Source organism: Parus major, chromosome 18, assembly GCF_001522545.3.
Source record: "Parus major isolate Abel chromosome 18, Parus_major1.1, whole genome shotgun sequence".
Taxonomy (NCBI): domain Eukaryota; kingdom Metazoa; phylum Chordata; class Aves; order Passeriformes; family Paridae; genus Parus; species Parus major.
In genome coordinates this window covers 8,010,744-8,031,248 of record NC_031786.1, presented here as the reverse complement: position 1 = coordinate 8,031,248, position 20,505 = coordinate 8,010,744, and the positions used below count along the sequence as shown (strand labels likewise).

The 20,505-nt window shown below is 55.5% G+C and overlaps 1 protein-coding gene across 7 annotated transcripts in view; it reads left to right on the top strand.

Annotated features, from left to right (window-relative positions):
* Positions 1–20,505, top strand: part of SEPTIN9 (septin 9) — a 136,052-nt gene that overhangs the window by 95,676 nt on the left and 19,871 nt on the right. The window contains exon 1 of one of the 7 annotated variants that reach the window (XM_015645947.1): positions 15,239–15,302. The exons of the other annotated variants lie outside the window; for them this stretch is intronic. The gene's annotated coding sequence lies outside the window, so the exon portion shown is untranslated. Of the gene's footprint in view, positions 1–15,238; positions 15,303–20,505 lie in introns of those variants that run through there. 7 annotated transcript variants of the gene reach the window in all.

Below are 20,505 nucleotides of genomic sequence, written 5' to 3'. Positions count from 1 at the left end.
TGGTGTTTGGGGGGCAGTGGGGCTGCCCTGCTTTCTCTGGGATGGTGTTTGGGCCCAGCTTGGGGGTCACTCGGTGCTGGCCAGGCTGAGATGAGGGTTTGGGGAGCACAGCACCCAGTGACACCCATTGCTGTGGGGCAGCACGTGCTGTTCTCTCCTCGGCTGCTCATGGGATTTGCAGTCTGGAGCATCCCCCTGACACTTTCTTTAGTCCTTGTAGGGAATGGAGACAAGTCTGGGAGAACCCTTGGTGTCCTGCAGGTTTGTGTCCAGAAGAGCTGCCCTGTGTAAGGTCTCTGGGAAGTGTGACCTGCTGTTACCCTGTTAGGTTTGTGGGTGCTGTAAAGGTGGGGATTTGGTGTTACAGAGCCAAACAGATACAAATGAACCCCAAAAACATGCACCAAGCATGCATGGCAGCTCTGAAATGTTTCTCTCATTCACACCTGAAGCTAAGCTCTGCTCTCTTAGAGATGGCTGCCCCCAGTAACTCCTATGATGGCTCCTGATACTCCTTTGAGAGCTGCAGCAGCAGCAGCTTCTAATTGAGGTCTCTCCACTTGCCCAGCAAATGCAGCCACCCCCTGGCTTCTGTCACAGGTGTGTGGACACCTGGCCTTGGTCTGAGTGCTGGTCCCAGTCCATGCAATGCCCTGTAGGGTGGGTGGTGATGGAGACCTGGGTGCAGCTGCTGAGTGCTCATTCCCCATTTGGTGTGATTGTGGTGCAGGTCTGCCCCAAAACATCTCTCAAATATCCATCCATCATCCATCCATCATCCATCCATCATCCATCCTCCATCTTCTGCAATCTCTTGAGCAGGATTACAGCCTAATTGGAATTAGGTGCCTAAATACCTTTTAGGATGTATGTCTTGGCTCTCCTGTGACTCTGAAGCCAGCACTGCCCCCTCACCCTGATGCTGGAGGGGCATCAGACCCCAAGATGTGTTCAGTCATGGGGAGTGGGGTGATGGGAGCAGCTGGGGTGAGGGAGGAAGAGGAAGGATGTCCCTCTTAGACCTCCCAGGAAATATTAACATGACTTCTTTCACGTTGTGGTGGAGCCCATTGCAGGCAGATGTTGTGTGACAGCTCAGCAAGGACTGACTCAGGAGCTGGTTTGCTGTAGACACCTTCTGTATTCAGTAGGATGAGGTGTTTCTCCAAAGAGCAGGTCAGGACATCTCAGCTCCAGGTGTGCCACCCCACCTTTCCTATTGCTCTCTCCAACAATTAGGCAGCTTGAATCCATCCAGCCGCTCATTTAAACTCCTTCTTGAGCTACAGGATGTCCTGTGAGATTACTGAGTGCTTGAATGAGGGGCTTTCTTAGCTTGGCAGAGGCTGAGCAGACCCCAGAGAGCTCCCGTGCTGGGGGAAGAGTCTGTTGCCAAGTCGTAGGAGGAATTCCCACGTTCCTGTTCCTTCCTGCTGGCTGCCAAACGCTCGTCCTGTCCACAAAAGCTGATGTATTCGGTAGGATTTAACCTTTGCTCATAGAAGTGAATAATGGAGATCTTTTACTTTTGGTTTCTGGGTGTAAATCCACAACTCAGCGCTGGCTTTGCATGCACAGCACGGACCCGTGGTGGGAAAAAACCGAGGAGGAACAGAGAGATACTTTGCTTGGGTGAAGTCCTCTGTAGCCATAGCTGGGAGCCTGCAGAGAATTGCCCCTCCCTCCTGCCCTGATCAGCCCCCAAACCAGGCTTTAGGTGCCAGCCAGACCTCACCATTTCAGCAGAAGCACAAAGGCAGCCCTGTGGGATGCGGAATTTGGGATTTCTCACGCCCAGAGTCGCTGCAGGTTCTGCCTGGACAGACAGACAGGCTCCCACATTTTCCCTGCTGGCAGCAAACACATCCATGGAGTTTCAGGGAGGAAAAATGCTCCTTTTTGTTGCTTCTTTTCATGCTTAGAGCAGAAGACACGGTTTTACTCTGCCCTGGACCCTCTTTTTTTGTTCTCTGGTTTGTGTCCTGTGGGACAGCCCTGGTGACACTGGTGCTGGTGGTTGCCACCAGTCACATCATCAGGGGTGTGAACCACAGCTGGGCACCTCTGTGTGGGGCTGGCTTGGTCTGGGGGAGGTGAGGATGACCCAAAGCTGAGCTCTCAAATCTGTGCAAAGAGGAAAAGTGAAAACCAGCAGGGCCAGGCACAGCCTGAACTCATTTTTGGAGGACATCAGCCTTGTTCCATGGGTGGGATCAGCAGGAGGGAACCCTGCAGAGAGAGGAGAGGTCTCTGAAATCCCATGGTGAGGGTTTGGAGCATCACACAGTTCTGACATGCTGTGAAGGTATTCCAGCAGGTCCTGTCCTCACTTGGGTCTTTGTGTTTGCTGCTCAGGTCCCTGGTGGAGCTGCAGAGAGCTCCAGAGGGGCTTTGCTGCTCCGTGGCTGCTTGGCACAGCGAGCTGCTCCCCATCCTGGAGCAAGTGTTGGGTTGTGTCACACTGGACAGGGCCAGGCCATGAGCCAAAGCCCCACATCACCCTGCACCCACAATGAGCCAGAAGTTGCCCTGCTCGAGGTCAGCTGGCCGGCAGGGCAGTGTGTGGCCTCCAAAAAGCTGGAATGAGTCTCCAGTGCTGCTCCAGGGTTTGGTTCTAATTAAAGGGACACCCATGTAGGTGACCCCGGGGCAGTCCTCCCCATAGGGGTGGGGAGAAGCTGCTGATGGATTTGCTGGGGAGTGGGCTTGCAGTGGGACCCTGGGGAAGCAGCATGGAGAGGTCCAACCTTCCCAGTGTTTGCTGTTCCTGAAGCAGCAATTCCTTCCTGGAGCCAAAGTTCCGTGAGATGAGCAGAAGCAGGGGTAAAACTGAAGTGGTTTTTGCTGCAAGCATGTGGAAATCAGACCCACGGACGGACGGGAATTGGAGTAATTGCCCCCCAAATGACAAGGTGCTGATTATAAGCACAGCCCGTGGCACTGCAGCTGGCCCAGGGGTTATGACCAGTGCCATAACCCCACAGAATTCTCTTTTCTTGCCTATCTGTGTAAATCTCTGCTCTCCCATCAGCGCCTGCCCTCAACACTCCCTGAAAATTGCCCAAAAATTCCATCTTGGTGCAATTTAGGATACGCTCCAGCCTGCCCCGAGCACATCTGGTATCTGTGTGTCGGTGATATTCATCACAGCGTGAACGCGGCCAAGTGTTAAACGGCAGAGCCCTCCCACCTCCCCCCTGCACACGAGGGCTGTTTCCATGCTCCAGCAATAAAATGAACCTAGAATTCCCGGGCAGGCGGTGATCTGGCAGGAACCACTGCTGTGTGGGATGAAGGGATGAGGAACGCTCTGAAACAGGCCAAGAAACCATGTGCTCCTAGGACTTTCTGAAATCCCTGCGGTGTTTGAAGCTGTTTTCTAGCCCTCCTCATTTTCTGGATCCGTGGCTCTTCCTGCTGCGTCTGCAACTGCTCCCTCTGCCCTGGAATTTTGTGCTGAGGCCTTGTTTTGGGTGTAAATGCTGCTCCCTGTTTCCAAGCAGGTAAACACCCTTCCCTCGCTGCTTTGCAGTGCAGATATCAAAGTGCTTCACCAAGCAGGGAGAGATGTTTTTGCAGATGGGGGAGAGGAGTTGCAGAAGGGGCTGAGAAATCCATGGGAATCTGCTCACTTGGAGGGTGTTTGTGGTTTTGCTTCAGGACACTCAGTGGCTTCCTTCAGCATTGGGCAATGAGCAGGCAGGACTGGCACAAGGGATATTTTTGCTGCCCTTTTCCTGGGGTGACCACGCAGCAGACAGTGGGCAAAACCCCACCAGACCACACTGGTTGTGTTGCCCCTGAAGGAGAGCCTGGCCCAGATTTTCCCCCAGTTTCCCCAGTTTGTGGCTGATAAAAAAAAAAAAAAAAACAAACAACAAAAAACCCCCCAAAAAACCAGAAAAAAAAAATCAAAACTGTGTTTTCAGCACAGTTGGCGCCTCAACCACTGAGGTTGCTGTGCTTTCAAGGGAGGCAGCCCCAGCACTGGTGCCTGGGAGGAATGGGGGGGGCGAGAACTCTTGTGTGGTGCCTTTGATGTTGGAGGCTTTTACCCGCGTTACCCGGGGAGAAACTCGAGTGCTTTTCATGTCTGGTGGTGAGGGAGGCAGAGAGCCAGGAGGGATCTGCTTTGTGAGACCTTTTCGAAGGGAATTGAGCAGAACTTTTCAGAAGGTGGGGGGAGGCTCTCTGGGGCAGCAGCTGAAATAGGTGCTGAAGCATCCTTGGCTCTCGCGGGCACCGGGCAGCGAGCACTGTCCTCTCGTCATCCTTGGCTGAGTAAGTCTCTGCTTGAGTTCTCCCCAGCCTCAGGGAGTAAAAATGTGTGGCAAGGGCAATGCTGGGGTCTCCAGAGCTGTGCCAGTGGGGATTTGTGGAGTGGGGAAGCTGGGTGTGGCGCTGCAATGAGTGTGTGGGGGTTTGAAGGGTGAGGAGGGGAAAAGCAGAGCAGGGGGAAAATACCAGGGACTGATTGTCACAGGGGAATGGTTTGTCAGGGCCTGTGCTGAGGGAGGAGGCAGAGCCGGCTCTGCCACTGCTCAGGTTCCCTGTGGGATGGCATGTGCTGGGCTGAGCCTCTGCAGCACGGCCTGAGCAGGCACAGGGTGGCACAGGGGGTGGATCAGCTCCTGGGGGTGACACAGGGTGGCAGTGACCCTGACATGGTCCAGGAGGAGGTGGGGGCTGCCAGCAGAACGGGACCCCAGTGCAGACAGGCCATCCTCACCAGGCCTGTGCTGAGGAGGAGCCCTGGCTGCCAGGGAAGGGGAGGGAGCAGCCTGTGGTGGGGTCTGTGCTGGGTTTGGGGGCCCTGCCCCTGCCAGAGGGGCCAGGTGTGGTTTGCACGTGGGAAGAGGATGCCACAGCCTCTCCAGCCTGGCAGATGTGTGGCTAAGAGGGCTCTGTGGGCTGTGTTGGAGATGCTCTCACGTTACTTTTGGCAAATGTGTGGCTGTGACATCGTGCGGAGTGTGTCTGGTGACGTAAGGGAGGTCTGGCAGCACAGGGTAGCCTCACTTCTGCTCTGGAAGTTGGCTGTGAACTGATGTGGAAAAGGAACTTCCTGGTGCTTGATGGCCCCTTGTCCTGATGAACACTGGGGAAAACCCACCTCCTGAGCATCCCTGCATGCTTGGGTGGGTGCAGAGCTCCTGAGCTCTTTTCCATGGCTCTCAGTGCCTGTGTGGGAAGTGCTCCCCAAAACCAGCCTCCTGCTCTCTCCTTCTCTTGCCCATCCTGCCCCTCACTTGCAGCAGCCCCTGAGCTGCAGCCTGTGCCCAGGTCACACATCCTCTACACTGGGGTGCACTGGGATCACCCAGAGCCCTGGGAACACCCCAGCCCCTGCAAAAAGGACAGGGGCATGGAGATGCTGCATGGATGGGAACACTGTGAGGGTGGGGATGCCACAAGGTTGGAGACACCAAAGGGATGATGACAGTCCAGGGACAGGAATGCCATGGGGATGGGGACAGCACGGGTGGGGATGTCATTGGAAGGTGGACACCATGGAGACAGAGACACCACAGGGCTGGGGATGAGGCACATGGGGATGGCTGGCTGCCTGCCAGGGGAGAGCTGATCCCTTCCTGGGGGGAACATTCACGCTGCTGTGTGGGACAGCCCTGAGAGCAGCCCTCAGCTCCCTGGTCCCAGAGCATCCACTGCGGGTTTCTCTTTAATTGGCTTGTTTGCACCAGCCCCAGCCCTGGCAGTGAGTGTAGGGGGACAGGGCTGGGGGTCCCTGCAGTGGGGTTTGGGGTGGGGGCAGCAGAGCAGCCCACAGTGGGGTCCTGGGGATGGCAGCCGGGTCACGCCACGCTCCGGTCCTGCTGTGTTTGTTCTGTGCTGTGTTGCAGCCCTGGAGCTCTGCAAACCAGCCCAGCTCTGAGCCTCACTTTTTTTTCCTTCTCCTTTTTCTTTTTGGAATTGGAATGGCCCCTCTGCATCCTTGTCTCGCCACTCCTGACGGCTGTTTGCCCAGTGACTGTGACACGCAGTTTAGGTGGAGTGGTGGGACCACCTGGACTTGCCAAGCCCAGGGGTTTTCCCTCTTGCCTTAGTCTGGCAGAGGCTGGGGGTGCTGGGTGTGGCAGCCCAGGCTGTGTCAGTGTGAGCCCCAGGATTTGCTCTTCCCCTCTGTATCCCAATGTCTCCCTGTCAAACAGCCCTTGGAAGGAGCCGGGGCTGCAGGAAAGGCTTCACGCCAGAGGATTTCAGGCTAGGCTTTTTATATCCATCCCAGTGTGACCACACTTCATTTAGGGAAGGAGCATCCGGGATGGATCTGGGCTGACGTATTCAGGGCTGAGACTATCTCAGCTCTGCCAGAGCAGATCTGGGCCAGGGGAGCAGCTGGGATCCAATGGGGCCGGTACTGCTGCCCTGTGCTGCGACTTCCAGCACACACTGAGCTGTTTATATTGGATTTCCTGGCGATTTCATCGGTGATTTGTCCACCCTTCTGTAAGGAGCAGGTCATTCCATCTCTCCCCTAAGCCCTGCTTTGGAGCCACGGGTATCCAGCAGTCCGTGAGCCGGGCGGCCGCGTGCCCTGCACGGCACACTGGGCTTGCTGCTGCTGCTTCCCAGGGTCAGCTTCCAGGAACACACGGAGCAGAGGAGCACAGGAACAGCCTCCCATACAGCCAGGCAAGTTTTGGGTTAAAGTTGCTTAATTTTATTGAATTCCTGCTGCTGTGGATGGTGGGTGCAGCGGAGGGAGCAGACTGGTGGTGCAGCTCTGGGGTGGGAGGGGATTTTGCGGTGCTGTTGGACATGAGTTGGCTGAGAGTCCTGGGTTTCCTGGTGCTAATTAATGACTGGTGGTTGGTGGACTAAATTCCTCTAGGAGATAGGTGAGCCAGGCAATGGGGCATTTGTGTGTGCAGGCAACACTGGGCTGAGCTTTGGTTTAGAGACAAGGTAAAAATGCAAAAAAGCAAGAATTGTGATTATATGTGAACCCCTAAGGGCCGCTGCCTCGTCCAGGTGTGATTCCAGATTGTAGGATACAGCATCCAGGAGGAGTACAGCTGTCCAGGGTGTGTTCAGGGGCATCCTGAGTGCAGATATTGTGTCACAATAGATAAAAAAAGTTTGGAGCTCAGAGGACTGCACTAGCCCTGGGAGCTCTCCCATGCTGTTGTAGTTGCCATCCGTGATTTCCCATGTTGAGATCAAAATCCCTGTGTGGCCGTGGGGCTCGTGGGGAGCTCCATGGTGGGGTTTGAATGTGTTTGACCCCAGAGCCCCTCAGCACATACCCTCCCACCGGGCTGTGCTGGCTGTGGCTCGAGGTATGCACATGTGGCAGGGTCTAATGGCTTGGTGGCCAATAACCCTGCAGCAGCGGTTCCTGGACTCCTCTCCATGGGGAATCCAGACTTCCCTTCTCTGAGCACGGTGGAATTTTTATAGCCTGTGGTTTTAAATGCTGTGATTTCCGTATGGCCTCGACGCCGAATGCAGCCCTGTCAGAGCTGTGCTGGGGATGGGTGAAACATGGGCTGGAGCTGCTGCTCCTTGGGTAATGTGTCTGGGAAAAGGAAAACTGGCTCTCCTGGGGTTGATCCTGCTGGGTGCTGTGATCTTATGGCTGAATTCAACTGTACTTTATTTCATTTATCCCCAGAATTTGTCTGGCTTTGTGGAGTAGAGTACAGTAAAGCGGCCTTGTTGGTTAAAAAATAACCACCAAAATGGCAGTGAAAGAGTTAATCTTGCAAATACAGCTCAGTGGCATCCTGGAAGTGTCTGTCCAAAAATCAGGAGGGGAGTGGGCATGTGGCATTTTGAGGTAACAGGGTAGGGGAGCCAGGCTGGCAAACCCCGCTTGCCGCAGGGAGGCAGCTGTGCCTGGGGCAGGGATGTGGAGCTGTGGGATGTGTGTCTGCCTGGCAGCTGGAGGCCAAGGCACAGCCACATCTTGTGGCTGTGAGCACTGTCTGCCTCCAGCAGCGTCCCTGGCTTTGTTTCCTGGGGTCCCTGGCCTCGTGGGGATGAGGCAGAGTTCTGCCATTGACGCTCTGGAAATCTCTGCTGGCTCATCTTTACCATCCCCAAAATACCAGGCAGTGCTGGGTGCTCACAGGTCCCTCACTGTGATCTCTAGGAAGGGGTGCAGCAGGTGGGAAATCAGCAGTGATGCTTTCTCCAGCCCCTGATGAATCCCCCAAAAACCTCTGCCCAGGTCTGGCTGCTCTAGGGATGCTTTGGGGCCATCAGAATTTCCAGGCTAAGACATCCATGTCCCTGTGGTCCTGCTGCAGGGATGCTGCCTGGGTCCAGCTGGCTCCACCCAGCTCTCCCTTCTCCCAAACTTGTGGAAAAGTGATTTCCCTTCCTATTTTCTGGCCCCTTCTCAAACTCAGACTGGGTTAACTCTTGCTGCAGATGCAAAGCTTGCTGGAGGGCCCTGGTCAGGCAGCGCTGTAAAAGCCACATTTTCTTTGGGAATCGGATTAAGGCCCCTTTTTCTTGGTGCTGGGCGGGTGACAAGAAGTCTCTCTTTGTCCTGGATGGTATTTCTGGCCCAGCTGCAGTGGGTTAACCCTTTGTCATCCCACACAGTCCTGGTGATGAATGGCCCTTTGCTAAGCAACAGGGACCTTTTCCTGGGGTGGAAGCACTGTGGGGGCACTGTGGGCTGTGCATCCCCCGTGCCCAGCTGGGGGATGAAGTGCAAAGCCTCAGTGCCTGGCTGGAGGACGTATCTGTGGGACAGGGACCTGCCCTAACACTGCTTCCTGCTGCCTTTCTTTGCCATTTTTAGTCTCTCTTTATTCCCCAAGATAAATGGATGGGACTTTGCACCCCAAACCTGCACTGGCACCAGAGGTATCTCCATGCTGGGGCAGCCCCAGGCAGCCTGGGTGGCACAGAGGGACGTGGGTGGGAGAAGGAGGGGGCAAAAGTGAGAGCAGAGGCCAGGCAAGAGCTGCCTGTGTGCTCCTCAGAGGGCAGTGACCGTGTCAGTGGTGCTCCCCAGGCACCAGTGCCCTGCAGGCAGTATCCAGGGCAGGAGCATCACTTTTCCAGGAGAGCTGGAATGACCAGCTAGGAGCAGGGAGATGGCAGGCAGAGAGCATCCATGGGCATCCCAGGAGCCCTTGATTGTGGTGCCCAGGATCCAAGGAGGTGCCAGGGTTTGTGCTCGGTGCCGGGCTCTGTGGCCAAGCAGAAATGAAGGTGATTTCACAGCCCTGGAGTCTGGTGGCTGTGGGTATCTCACACCCTGGGCTTGGGTCTATTTTGCTTTATTTCCCCACTTTGCTGTGTTGTTGCATCACCTTGGATCCATTCACTGCTGCTGTGAGCCTGGCTTGGCTTGTTTGTTTATGCAAAAGCCAAATGGTAGCAGGAAACATCCCTTTCTGGGGGCCTGGAAAAGCTGCCAGGGGCACACAGTGCTGTTATCAGGGAGCCTCCTGATAAGAGCAGAGCAGGGATTTCCCCAGAGGGGGTCCTGGACCCTGTCAAAGTGGCATTGGGAGCTCCCCAGGCCTCCCAGCAGTGGGGGGAGTGCAGCCACAGGCCTGAATTCTCCTCTCCCTGCTGAGTTTTAGGATGTGATCACCCCAAGGCTGATGGAGGGGTGCCACACCTCCCAGATCTGACCCAGCAGCAGATGGGCACCAAGCAGGACTCGCTCACGGTGTCAGGAACTGCAGGGAAGCAACACATTTCTCTCCCACCCGTGCTCCTCCTCCCCCCCATCCTCCTGACCTTTTCCCATCAAAATACAAAGCACTATTATTCGGAGCAAGGCACCTCCATCTGAGGAGACAGCTGGCGCTGCAGCAGCTTGCTGGGGATGGGTTGTTATTAATTAAGCTGCAGGAGACAGCCCAGCAGCTTGAATGGAGTTTTCCTTCTTTTCAGGGTTAGGATGCCCTAAATTCTTTCTTCTTTACCTCCAAACGGCGTTTATAGGTTTAAAAGGGGCAGTAGACAAAGGATGGAGAAGGGCCCATTATGTGCAGCTTGCAGGGACGTGTATCCCTGCACGTGGCTTGCAAGGACTGTTAGGACACCCCAGCAACTTCTTTGCAGCTTGGTTTGTACCAGAGGAGTGCTGTGACCCCCAGGGATGTCACTGCCTGGGCATCTCCCCATCTAGAGAAGAGATGCCACTTTGGGGTGAATGGTGTAAACCACTTGAACAAGTTTGGGGTGACTCAGGCAGTTGTATTTTTCACTCCCTGCTGTTCTCCCTCACAAAGGTGGTTTATTTTCACCAAACTCACCTCTGCCCCTGCTGCTGGCTCTGCTTTGACCATGCTGCTGCTGGTGAGAGGAGCAGAGGTGGTGATGGAGGATGCTGGGGCTCTCTGAGGTGATGTGTGAGCTCTGTGTGGGATCCATCTGCTCCCCTCTCTCCACAGGGCAGGACACAGGGATCTGGCAGAGTGGGGCTCCAGGACGCTGGTGGGGTGAGATGCAGTTTTGCTTTACCCCTTTTGGGGATAATTTGTCCTTTGTGATAATCTGTGGGGGTGTCTGGGGAATCAGATCATTCCCTTGAGGAGGGGTGAGGATTGAGGATTGCTCCTAAGCAGCCAAGTGTGTTTTCTTGGGCATGGCTGGGCTGTGCCATCTGCATAGCTGGCCCAGAGATCTGAGCAGCAGCATTTTGGTGCCAAGGCAGACCTGTCCCTGCTGGGCAAAACCTGTGCTCAGAGCTGAGGCCGTGGCAGTGCCTGGGAGATGCTAAGTGTGCTTTGTGTCTGTCCAAACCAGTGCCCTAACCAGTGGCCCCTGCAAGGTAAAAGGAATTTGGGAGGAATGGGGTTCCTTCTTGCTTTTCCCAAGTTTTTGTGACTGTGGAAAGCAAAGTGTGTTCCCTTTTGGAAACTGGTGGATTGCTCAAGCCCGGTGAGGAGCCTCCTGCCTGCCCCACTCGAGGGAGCAGGCGCTGCAGATCCTCTGCAGGAGGAATGTGCCAGAGGAAGGGAGGCTGCTGCAGGGCCACTGCTGGGATGTGACACCAGGAACCGAGGCACGGCCTCCCCAGGGAGAGGGTGACTCATGCCAAGGACATGGTGCCAGCTGCTCGTGATGGCTGGTGTGACAGCGTGTGAAATAATTCCTTCCTTCCTTCCTGGAGAGTGGGAGCAGCCTGGAGATGTCCAGCTGGAGGAGACCTTGTGTTTTGGTGTGGTGGAAGCTGGGACAGCCCTGGGTGTAGTGTGGGTTCAGCAGAACAGTCACGGTGCAGCGGTGCTGGAGGGTCTGGATCCTGCTCCTGGGCACGGAGGGGTGGCTGCTCCCTGTGCTGGCTCAGGATGTCCCTGGGGTGCTCCTGGCAGTGCCTGCACCCCATGCTCCTGCTGCCACCAAATTGATTGAGATTGAAGCCACCAAAGAGCTGCTTTTGTGAAGGAGCTGGTGGGGCATGCAGAGGTGTGTCTGACATGGGCTGCTCAGAGCAGCTGGTCAGTGCCACAAACCAGGTAGCTTAAAAGAAAAAAAGCTGCATCATCTATGGACTTGGGAGTTCAGTACAGCCAGAGAGGGGGAATGTAATTGATCTGTGGGTCGTGGAGATATTCAGGGGAGTTACCCTGTAGGTGCTGAAGGGACCATGGTGGCTGCCTGCCAGAGCCCTCCCTGGGTGGTAACACTTGCAGACCTGCACTCAGGCTCTTAGAAAAGCTTTGGGGCTGGTTTTAGCTGTTCCTGGCATTGGGGGATCCTTTCTGTTCTGCTAGAGGTGATGGTGTCTCTTTAGGTGCTAAAAAAAAATAAATTTTGGTCTTGTGATCTGCAAGCTCATGTCCTTTTCTCGGTCATGCTACTTTCCACTGAGTTTGCCGGTGCTCTACCAAGGGCTCTGGATGTGCTTTTCATTCTGCTATTGATCTGAGATTATAAATATAGCTGGCAGAATTTCCATCTGTCTGTCAAAGTCACTGGGGACTGGCAGGTAGTCAGCATTGCAGCAATATTGAAAGAATAAAAATTATTTCCTAAGCCCTAACAGTGCACTTTTAATGGGATTGCTGAGGTGCAGTAAAATTGGAAATGTCCCTTCAGCATTCCTGCAAGAGAACATGTCCTGCTCGTGCTGCTTGTGCCCAAGTGATTTGATGTTTTCTTAAGAGCAGCTTGGGATGAAGTGAGTTTGTTGGCAGGTCTGCCACAGCCTGGGTAGTGCTGGTGAAGCCACTTTCATTTGCAGATCTCGGTTATTCCTCAAAGTTGAGGATTTATGGCTGGAGCTGGCCGAGGGCAGAGCATTGCCTGGCACAGGGGAGTGCTGCAGTGCTGCTGGGGGACAGCCCCACTGCTGGGCAGTGTTCTGTGCCTGGGATTGTCCCCAGAACTCAGGGACTGTTGAAACCCTTGTTGGTGTATCCCAGAGCATCAGTGCTGCAGCACGTTCTCCAGTGAGCTCCACCAGCCCTGCACGGTGTGGTTGTGACATGGGGACCTGCTTTCACCTGCAGGGATGCCCCAAAAAGCAGCACAGATTGGATTGTGTTAACCAGGCAGGAATCTTCCTTAGTATTTCGGATTAGTTGTGAGACTAAAAGCTGGATCTGTAGTTATTTCAAATCCCCTGATACAACTTACAACAGCAATAAGCTTTGTTAGAATTGCTCCTAACTCTGATTATTAGGTTTTTCTACGCGAAGAACAATGAGTTTGTGATTTTAAAACCCTTAATTAGAGGATTTGGATCCAATTCTTGGCTCTGCTGTAAGATTTCTGTGTGACCCTGGGCGAGTCACTTAATCCCTCTCCAATTCATCTGCACTGGAGGGGTAAAGCTGCTTCCTTCCTCTGCCTGTCGGTCCTGCCTGTGCTCAGAGCCAGAAAGGAGCAGTGGGAGAAGTGGGAAGAAGTGGGAGAGTACCTTCTTCCTTGCAGGAATGGAAATGCCCCTGTAAGAACAAATCCCAGGGTTTGTCACTCTGCGAGTGCCTCCTCTGTGCAAACCTCCCAAAGTCACCAGGAGCTGTCTGGGGACCAGCAGTGCTCCCAAAGCCCTGCTGCACTTGCTGTGAGGCCAAGGATGACACTTTGTTTTCCTTCTGAGCTGCTTGCTCACCACCTGTTGCTCCTGAGAGGGAGCAGATAGGAGTTGAAACAAAATATTTTCTATTAATGACTACGGGAAGCAACTTGTACACGGTGTTGAGTTCCCGTGTGCCCTAATTTTTTTCCCTGAGGGTGGTGAGGTCCTGGCACGGGGTGTCCAGAGAAGCTGTGGCTGCACCATCCCTGGAAGTGTCCAAGGCTGGGTTGGACCTGGTCTAGGGGAAGGTGTCCCTGCCCATGATTGGAATTAAATGGTCTTTAAGGTCCCTTTCAACCAAACCAATCTGTGTTTCTGTGGAATATCTTTGCAGAGCTTCATGACCATGGGGAGAACTTTCCTATGGTTATTTTTATTCCCTCACAGGCAAAGACCAAAGTATGCCCACGATTTCAATCTGAAAAAATTAACTCGGAGGAGTGAGAGGAGCTGGCTCACAGGGCTGAGCGCGCCACGTTCACCCCTTTGCTGGTTTGGGTACATAAACCCTGTGCTGATGCTTAACTCCTGCACAGCCACAGATGTGGCCAACTTAATGGCAGGGACAGGAAACCATCACACCTGAGATCCTCCCTTCACTCTTTGTGCAAACACAGCACCTAAGAGAGCTCGGCACAGCCTTTTCCTGCCTTTCTCCAGCTAAAACAAGGCTGGAGTGACTTGCAAACAGAGCTGCTACTCGGGCAAGTCTGGTTTGGCATCTAGCATTGGATTTTCCTGGAGATTAGAGAGATTAAAACACTAATGCCCATTGATAGGGGTTAAAGCTTTAATAAGTCATAAAAAGTGGTGTAATCTGGCAGAAATCTGCATGCAGCTGCAGCGTAAGCAGATTGAGGTTGGGTTTCCTGCCGGGGTGCTGGGTGGAGGTTTCTCAGAAATCGGTATTTGTGGTACTTGCTGAAGTGGGGGGATGTGGGTCTTGTCTCCCCTCAGCACCCATCATTTGCAGAGCAGCCTGTGCCAGCCCTGCTGGGCATCTCAGGAGGAGTGCTGCCAGCCCAGCGTGGTGGGGAGGGGCTGCTGCCAGCCTGATGTGCAGGAAGATCTGCCACGCCTGGTGGGATGGAAGCGGAGAGGGAAGGTGACAGCCACGCTAGAGCCACAGGCAGGAGACAGAGCAGGGGTGCCACTGGCACGGGTGACAGGGCTTGCATCAGGTGCAGGAGCGTGGCAGAGGCTGGTGGTGCTGGTAACAGGTCCAAAAGGGAGTACAAGTACTAGCCCTGGGCCTGCAGGCTGTGCAGGGGCTGTTCGTGGGAAAGGGAGTCCTCTGGGTGTTGAAGATTGCAGATGTGCACATCTGTCTTAACCCTTTCATCACCTGCAGGCCTTTCTCTTGGAATGCAAATCGGGGAGCTGCAGGGGAAAAGTTCTGAGGTCACAGGAGAGGTCAAAGTAATGTGTTGGACACAGGAGCCCAAAAGAGGGGGAGGTTGGCTTCACCTTGGCTGTGACAGGAGGGAGTCCCACCACCACTGCTGGACATGACAGAGGGGATTTCACCCCACACCAGGGTGTGTGCTGGAGGGAGCAGGGCCAGGTGGTGCAGCCCAGCATCCCTGGCCCCGTGCACCAGGCAGCTTTCCTCCACTGGCAGGACATTCTGGGATCAAGGTGTAAGGCAGAAGGAGTTGTGGAGACAGCTAATATCTTCATTCAGCCTCACTGACATCATTTTAGAGAGCAGCCATGCCCATGGGGGTAGGTTAACATCTTGTCCTGGCAGATGTGAGGTGCAGCCCAGACATCTTCAACCAGCTGCAGAGCAAAGCGAGCCCTCGCTCCCAGCACTCACAGCCGCGACTGCTCTGGGGCTCTGCTGGAGAATCTCGGGATGCCGGGAAGCAAAAGGCTCTCCTGGGCATGGGGACGGGACCCTGGCACCCGTCCCTGGAGCGCTGGGTGAAATGGGCTCCTCTGCCCCGTTGTTCCCAGCCTCTCTGTTTCCCGTGGAAGTTTCCCCGCAGCTCCTGCGGGGAGCCGGGCTGGGACGTGCCCCCAAACTCTTCTTCCTCTCACCCTTTGCGGGCCCCCCTGGGCCGGGCCGGGCCGGGAGCGGCGGGGGGATGGAAACCGCCCGGGGGCGAAGCAACTTCCCGGGAAGAGGCTCCATCCCCCCGGGCAGGGCTGGAGGGGGAGGAGGCAGGGTGATGGGGGAGGAGGAGGAGGAGGAGGAAGGGCGATGGGGGAGGAGGCGGAGGACAGCGCGGGAGGAGGCGGGAGCCAGCGGCTGCCGGAGCCGCCGCCGCCGCGGGTGAGTCTCCGGTGCCCGGGGGCGGGGGCTCCGTGGGGCAGCGGAGGGGGCATCGTGGTGGTGGGGAAGCGCTTTTTTGGGGGGTGAATTATTCTGGGGAAGGGCCTGAGAGAGCGGGGCGGTGGGTGCCGCGGTTCCCGGGGTGGGGGTTCCCCCGGGCCGGGGCACCGGGTGCTGAGGGGAGCTCGGGGCCTTCTGCCGCCGCTGCGCCCCTCAGGAGGGGCCGCGGCTCGGCACCGCCTGGCCGCGCTGCCGGCATTGTCCGTGGGGAGCAATAGATCAACCCCTGTCCTGCCCGGGGGGCACCCCTTGCCCCCGGGTGTACCCCCATGTCCCCTGCCCCCGTGGGCACCCCCTTGTCCCCTGCCCCCGGGGGTTCCCCTTGTCCCCTGCCCTGCCCGCCCTGCTCCGGCTGCTGCCCCGCGAAAGGGCTCGCGGGGCGTCTGGGGCACAGCTGCCCTTGGTAAAGAAAGAAAACAACGGAAACAAACAAAGAAATTAAGTCAAAATCCATACCACCCTAGCCGTCAAAGAGCAAAACCAGGCGGGGGGAAAAAAAACTAAAAGGGGAGGAAAAAAATAGGGAAAAAAAAAAAGGAAGCTGAACTGCAACCCCCAGGATGTAAATCCTGGCTTGCTCCTTTTTTTGCCGTGGCTGCAGTCGGTGCCTCGTGGGATGGGGGCATCAGTCCTGGAGCGCAGCTCGGCGGCCCTGGGCACACTGAGCCGTGCCCGGTGCCCATTCCTGGGGCTTGGCCCGACTCATCCCTTCTGCGGTGTTGTCTGGACAAGCTGAGTTTGGGGAGCGCTGCCTGGCTCTTTGTTTTCACAGCACAGAGCTCTGCAGAGCAGTGGTGACAGAAGTGAAGGGGCTGGGGAGGGTCCTTGTGTCCCTCCCGTGCTGAGTACCATTGTCCAGGCTGGGTGGACAGGGGTGGGAGTGGATCCCATCCTCAGAGCCCCCATGGAATCGGTTTTGTGGGTGCCTTTGGACCCTCCTGGGCACAGACACCCTGACTGAGCCTGTCTGCGGGGAGCAAGGGCTGTGCTGGCCACTGCCATGGGCTACATGGGGCCTGTTGATGGAGCAGCTTCTGCTGAGATCTGTGTGCAGGAAGGTTCCTCTCAATGGGGTGTTCCCAGTGAGTGAGGATTGCTCTGGGGTCAGCCTTGCTCTAGCTCCAGGGCAAGCAGCTCCTTACAGAGGGTGGTCGGTGGGGCCGCATGGCCAGAGATCTCTGCATGTCCAAGCCAAGACTTGGGGTTGTTTATGATCATCTCCTTTTTAAACATTGAGGTGAACATCCTAACAACTCTTTGCGGGTTTTTGTAAGTGGTTTAGAGCTGTTGTCTCACGTGGTTGGAGGAATGAGAATGTCAGAGTGTGGATTGTGCTGCCAGAGCTACACGTGTCCGACTGGGGCAGGGTGGTGGTCAGCCCTCACACCACATCCGGGAGCCACGGGCAGCAGCTGGAGCCTGTGGAGCTGGCACCATGGTTTGACCCCTGGGATGGGCTCCTGCACCCCAGCCCAGAAACGCAGGTGATGACCAGAGCCTGCAGCAGCCGGAACGTTCAAGATGGGAAGGGAAGCAGTGATGGGGAGCACTGAAGAATCCATCTCTTGTAAATAAAAGAGCCAGGAGGGTTGAGCTGCAGAGGGCAGGGGACTGCTGGGCTTCCGGAGCGGGAGGGGAAGCACACAGTGAGTGAGGGCGGAAGCGCACGTGGCTGGAGGGCACAGCTCGACCTGCATGTGATGTGTGCCCACAACTTGTGACTCAGGGCTGTGGCACAGACTGGTTGCCTGTGGAAGCACTCACACCACAGCAGGAATCACTGCCTCGTTTTTTAAACTCTGAAAATGGGTTTATTCTATTTATGCCGTGGTCTAGTTGGTTGCGGTGTTAGGGCATGGATTGGACTTTATGATCTTGGAAGTCTCTTGCAATCTAGTCTTTCTGTTGTTGTTGAATTCCCCACGTGAGTAAAAGGCTTCAAGCCTGAAGTGTTGTGCATGCTCAGGAGGCACCTGGCCACCTCTCTGGCAGCTTTTGGGCGGGTTTGGTCTAATGGAGCAGAGTTAAGCACACTCCGCTCTTTCTGGGTCGTGTTTGTTGGCACCCAGGTGGAAATGCAAGCTGAGAAGGAAACGTAACTGATTGATAGGTGGGCCTGGGCTGGTGGCCAGCCTGAAACTCAGGGATGCAAAGGACAGACTCAGCTTGGGTCTGGCAATGCCAGCCAGGTGCTGGTGATTGCAGCTGAGTAACAGGAACGTCACTTAGTTACAATTTCGTGGTGCTGTGTCACTGGCTCTGTGTGCCAGGCTGAGCCAGCCCAGCTTTGGAGTGAGCTGTTCCTCACATTCCCTGGCACCCACACATCCAGCAGGGACCTGCTGCGTTCAGCACTGGGGGATCCCGTGGCAGATGGAAAAGCCAGCAGTGCCTGGGCCATGCTGGGGTTGCATCCAGTCCTGGCTTTGCAGAGACTCCTCCTGTCCCCTGGGGAGGGAGAGCTGTCTCTGCCACCTCCTCCACAGGTTGGATCAGTTTCCATAGCCTGTGGTCACTGGCTCAGTGTGCCCGGGAGAGAGGCCCTGGAGGCCACGTGCTGCAGTCCCCACAGCCAGCTGTTCTTAACCAGGAGCTGTAGATTCTCTTTTTGGAGCTACAGATGTCTCTGGGATACCCTCCTGGCACGATTCTCCAAGACAGCCACTCCCAAAGCTCGAGAGGTTAGGTGGTTCACACTTCCCCCTTGAAAACATCTGTGGGCACTCAGCTGCTTGGGCTGTGCTTTCAGACCATGATACACCTCCATTCACTGCTCTGAACCTGTTCTCTCTGTTTGCACAAATCCATCCCACAAATGTGGAAGCCCATGGTATTGCCAGCATCTATTGTGTGGAGGGAAGGGAAGTTACCCACAGTGTCCTGATATTCTGGATGTTGTAGCTCTGCAGAACTGGTTGCAGCATCATCAAAAGGTGGCCAGTGCTTGGTTCCCTCCATCGTAAGGGTGTTTCTTGGATTTACTCCCCAAACATTGCCATTGATTGTGTGCAGCCCTAGAGGGGGCAGTGGTTTGGATCTGTTGACAGGCGGACATGGCAGAGGTGCAGCCTCCTGGCCTCTCTCTGGTTCCTCTGTGCAGCCACTGAGCATCAGGTCTGTGACCAACCCCGCTCCAGGACCAGCTCTGCTGTCCCAGATCACCAGCAGAGCATGGAGCTGCTAGGTCTAACCAGGACCTGAGGTGGGTGAGACACTCCCAGTTCAGCCTCTGCCAGGGTGCTTTAACCTTTGTGTGCCTGCAGTGCAGCCCCAGTCTCCCACAGATCCCTGTCCCAGATCCTCTGGGAGGATTACCAGTCCCTGGTTTTGGGGGAGCCCATGGCTGTCCTTGCACGCCCTGCCCGCAGTGTCCCGGGCTGTGGCAGCCTCGTGGCACCAGCACAGCAGCTCCAGCAGCCCCTGGCCAAGCCCATCCCACAGCACACGGCATCCAGCTGACTGCAGGAGCAGGAGGGTCCCCGGGGGGCTCCCAGGGGCTTCCCTCCCCACAGGGTGTCTTTCATCTGCTGCTTCGCAGATGTTGGCTTTGGCTGGTGTCTGACATGCATCAATTACAGAGCAACAGCCCCGAGCCTTTGGCAAAATCAACCTTGGAGCAGCTGTCCTGAGTCAGCCGTGCCCGAACCAGAGCTCTGGCTCTGTCCCCACTTGGTGCAGCGCTGCCCTGACCATCTCCACATCTCCTGTGCCCACGTGGACAGGGTTTCCCTGGCAGGGAAGCTCTAAATATGGCACAAGCACTTGTTCCCATGTGTTTGATGTTTATCCAGGAACTCTTCAGTGGGAGAGAGCTGCAGACCTTGAGCTCTCTGCCCCATCAGCAAAGCGATGGGCCCTTGTGTGAGTTAAGTGTGAGTTAAGGTGACAATGGTGAATCATGTGAGGTGGTCCTGCTCTTGCCAGGGACTCGGTGGCAGTCAGGGGTTTCAGACACTAATGAGGTGTTTATTAACCCCCTCCTCCTTGCAGTGCTCCAGAAGGATCAGCTTGTCGACACTGGCCCTGACAGCACCACAGGTTTGATATCTCTGAGGTCCCCTCAGAGAGCACAGCAGGTCAGACAAATCAAGGATGTGCCCATGATGTATCCCAGGCATCCACTGCTCTGCTCCAATTTATTTCTAAGATCTTTATTGTTTAGACAAGTGGCTCCTGGGAGTGCTCCCTGCCACCCAGCACAGCATCCCTGTGTGCCACCAGGTGGTCCTGTGCTTTGGCTGCACCCTCCTGCTGGCACAACCCCCTCGGAGCTGAGTGTGACACTGGAGTTTTTGCTAAGAAAAGACCATCTCAATGCTGGGAAGCTGAAAAAAAATAAAATTGCATGTTTGAGTTGTGGCATTTCCCTTGGGAGTTTGCTGGTGCTGCTGGGGATCGGTGTCTTTGCATCGCTGCTGTCCTGCAGACACTCCAATACAATATACTGTAATATACTGATTTTATTGTATTTTTCCCCAGTCAGAAATCACAAGTTCCCCACAGACCATCTGAAGCACATGGGCTGCCCTGACAGGGGTGCTGCTCTTCCTGTGGCTTTGGTCTGGCTGCAGCCTGGCAAGCCCTGAGCCCTTCTCCTCCCCCTGAGGGCAGTTTGGTGAGGAGTGTCTGCTCCCTGAGCTGGGGACAGTTTGCCTGCACATCTCCCTGCCCAGAGACAGATCAGCCCCTCTGCACGCTGCCAGCTGCTTCTTGAGGTGCTGGAGATGCTCCTGGCCTTTATCAAGTGGAGGGTGGCTTTCTGCTCTATTTAATTTCTTAATTTCTCTGCACCTCACCTGCCCAGTTTTCTGTCCCATCCTTGGGGCTGTCCCGTGCACACGAGTGGAGGAGTTAAACCCATTGCATAACCCAGCGTTGCTGCTGGTGGCAGCATATTTTCCACATGATTTAGTTGTCCTTTTGTTGGGGTGTTTTTTAATTTTATGCAGGGATTTTTTTCTTCTACTTTTGGCCTGGCCATTTTGGAATGGGGCTAATTTGGGATTTGTGGTAAGGCCTCGGGCTGGTTGGCTTTGTAAAGGGCAGCGTGGCAGTGCAGTTCCAGCTGTGCAGGGTTCCTGCTCCCATGGCAGTGCAGTTCCAGCTGTGCAGGGTTCCTGCTCCCATGGCAGTGCAGTTCCAG